This window comes from Cervus elaphus, chromosome 18, assembly GCF_910594005.1.
Source record: "Cervus elaphus chromosome 18, mCerEla1.1, whole genome shotgun sequence".
Classification (NCBI taxonomy): Eukaryota; Metazoa; Chordata; class Mammalia; order Artiodactyla; family Cervidae; genus Cervus; species Cervus elaphus.
In genome coordinates, this window is record NC_057832.1 from 23,785,064 (window position 1) to 23,788,950 (window position 3,887).

Sequence of the window (3,887 nt, forward strand, 5' to 3'; positions counted from 1 at the left end):
AAACTTCCACCAGGAAGTAAGCCCAGATTTGTTTCCTAAAGAAGCAAGAGGTAAGGGCAGTGGGGATAACAGAGCATTTCAGGAAGAGTATTTAGATAACTGAAGGACCTGTTGGCTACCATGAGTCAGTTCCACTTCCTGCCATAATGTGCCTGATTGAATATCTAACTTACAAACCATAATCATAAACTTTCATTGACAAGCACTGTATTCACCAGAATTCCAAGGAGAGTTGAGGCTGGGGGGTTGGCTGGGCCTGGCTGGTCCACTAGAGAGACACAATTGCAGTCTAGAATTTGACTGCACTTCTGAGGGTATGCACACAGCTGCAGGGTCACTGACTGGGGGCTCACATTTTTGGAAGTCAGTGAAATGTGAAAGAGGAAGATGGTGGAAGACCTGGCAATGCTGAGGAAGGTGCCCTCCCCACTCTTCAAGCCTTAACTGAAGTTACTCAATTCTAAACCATGACTATGCTGGGATTTCTTGTAAAAGGCAGCAGAGCAACTCTAGGCAGCAACAAGGTGGCTCTTGATGAAGAAGCAGAGACAAAACAGGATCTGAAGGTTGGAAGTTAGTAGAAATCACATGGGAGCCCTGGATTTTCAGAAACCAGAAATCTGTGGTTATAAAATTGTTGTTGTTCAGTCATTAAGTCATGTCTGACTCTTTGTGACCCCATGGACTGCAGCATGCCAGGCTTTCCTGTCCTTCACTGTCTCCCAGAGTTTGCTGAAACTCATGTCCATTTAGTTGGTGATGCCATCCAAACATCTCATCCTCTGTCTTCCCCTTCTCCTTTTGCCTTCAATCTTTCCCAGCATCAGGGTCTTTCCCAAGGAGTTGTCTTTTCACACCAGGTGGCCAAAGTATTGGAACATCATCTTCAGCATCAGTCCTTCCAATGAATATTCAGGGCTGCCTTCCTTTAAGATTGACTGGTTTGATCTCCTTGCTGTGCAAGGGACTCTCAAGAGTCTTCTCCAGAACCACAATTCGAAAGCATCAGTTCTTTGAAATTCAGCTTTCTTTATGATCCAACTCTTATATCTGTACATGACTACTGGAAAAACCATAGCTTTGACTATATGAACCTTTGTTGGAAGAATAATTTACCCAAACATCCCACTTAAATAACAGTTGCTTTGTCAATGTGTGCTTTAGTTGCTCAGTCATGTCCAATTCTTTGTGACCCTGTGAACTGTAGCCTGCAAGGCTCCTCTGTCCATGGGGATTCTCCAGGCAAGAATACTGGAGTGAGTTGCCATGCCCTTCTCCAGGGGATCTTCCCAACCCGGGGATTGAACCCAGGTCTCTAGCATTGCAGGCGGATTCTTTACCATCTGGGCCACCGGGGAAGCCCCTGCTTTGTCAATGCTTAGTAATAATTCTGCTTCCTGCCATAGTCAGATCCTAGACAAAAGGCAAATAGTGACAGATTCTAGTGTTTTCGTATTTTTTTATTTGCAGCAGGAGAAATGCTCTGCTTCTGTTTCAAAACCACTCCCTCCTCGTGTGCTAAGTCACTCAGTTGTGTCTAATTCTTTGTGGCCCCTTGGACTGTAGCCCGCCAGGATTCTCTGTCCATGGGATTTCCCAGGCAAGAGTACCTGAATAAGTTGCCATTGCCTTCCTCAGGGGATCTATCCAACCCATGGATTGAACCCACATCCCCTGAATTGGCAGATGAATTCTTTACCACTGAGCCACCTGGGAAGCCCTTACTCCCTCCTTGAGTGCATTCTCAGTTGCTCAGTCATGTCTGACTCTTTGTGACCACATGGATTGTGTCCTGTTAGCCTCCTCTGTCCATGGGATTTTTCAGGCAAGAATACTGGAGTGCGTTGCCATTTCCTTCTCCATCTCCCTCCTTATTGAATCACAAATACTAACAGTGGTATTTGGCTCTAAAATTTTAACAGGATCAATCATTATCCCCCTTTAAGCAAATTTTAAGCTAGAAAAGCGATCATTAGTTTTAAAAAAGTTTGACTAGGAGTTTTCAATAAGACTCCTCAGAGGTAATCATTGTTCAAATTTCTTTGGTATTTTTTCAGACATTAACTAAGCATAACTTTTTTGTCTGTTTCTTTGTGATGTTTCTTTAGCCATAGGGGTTTGAGATTCAAGGGCCTGCAATTTTTTTGTGTCACCTAACAACATTCCTGTATAAATACAGATATTTATGTATTTCTGAGTATTTTTTGTTGTTGTAAAATTTGCCATATGTATAAAAGAATATATAAAATGTATGTGAAAGAAAAACTATTCCAAATCTGATCTGAGAAAGAAGCTTTTTGTAAGCAATGATTAATAGCATCTTCCAAGGAACGTTTTTTAACTTTACATTTTGAAAACACTGCAAACTTACAAAAATGTTTTGAAAATAATACAGAAATACTTTTTATATTCCTTATCCAGATTAACCAACCTTTAACATTAAAAAACTTTTTTTGGCTGTGGTGGGTTTTTGCCGCATAAGCTTTATCGAGTCGCAGTGTTCAGGCGTCCTGTTTGGCTGACTTCTCTTGTTGTAGAGCGCAGGCTCAGGGTCCAGGCTCACTAGCTGTGGTTCAGGGCCTTAGTTGCCCCATAGCATGTGGGATCTTCCCGGACCAGGGATCGAACAATGTCCCCTGCATCGACAGGTGGATTCTTATCCACTGGACCACCAGGGAAGTCAACTTTGAACATTTTGCCACTTTTGTTTTCATTTTCTCTTTCTTTATTCTATATATAATTGTTTTTAGTGATTGTTACTCTAATATACCTTAGTGCCATTTCCTAAACTAAAGATAGTATCATCCGTAAAAGACTTATCAAATTCAGGGCATTTAACGTTATTAACATATTAACAGTACATACTCAAATATATAGTCTCTATTCCAATTTTGCCCTTGTTATGTCCTTCAGAGCAGCCCCCCTTTTCTCTAATAACAGTCCAGGATCCAGTCCAGGGTCACATATTGTATTTACTTGTCATGTCAGTTTATTCTTCCTTAATCTGGAACAGCTCCTAAGCCTTTCTTTGCGTTCATGAAATGAAGAACTTGGAGACTATTAGGTAATTGTTTTATGAATATCCCTCAGTTTGGGATTTTTTAGTTTTAGAAGCCAAGTTAAAAGTTTAGCAAGGGTCTCATATTTGGATCCTGAATAATTAGAAAGAGGAGCTGGATCACCAAGGACAAATTCCATAGAGCCCAAAATATATTATTAGGGTCTGCTCATGTTCCTATCCATTGCACTGACCTCAACAACTATGCCATTTAATAACAAAGAGGACACTAGTGTTTATTGAGTGTCTACTGTTTGTTAGGAACAATATAGGAGTTGATCTCCATTACTTATCATAGCAACAGAATGAGATAGCTAGTATTGCTTCTATCTTATAGTTGCAGGAACCTAGGATTGAAGTGTTTCGGTGAATTTCCCAGACCACATGGCCAATAAGTAGTGCAGTTGGTTCTCAAATTTGTGTTTCCATCTTTCATTTTTCCATGGCCTCTATACTTGATCTTAGTCAGAAGACCAAGAAAGGATACCATGGTCTTTAAAACACTTTTCTTCCAGCATAGCTGTTTGGGTTGTTAATCCCCGGAATAGACACTATCCATTTTTTTTTTTTCCCCTGAGAAATAACGGGCATCAAGCACAATCTTTCTCAGCTCCATTTGACTTCCCACCAACTGATCATGTCGTGTCTCTTGAAATGTTTTCCTCACTTGGCTCCCAGGAGTGCGCTGGTCCTTGGTTTTCCCCATTTCCCTGCTCTCTGGATACAGATGGGACCCAGCGCCCTGCTCGGGTCCCTGTTGTTATCTCGTGTCACTTGCTGTTTGCTGCTCCTACCTGACCTCTTGGATTTACCTGTCATCTCTGGGCTC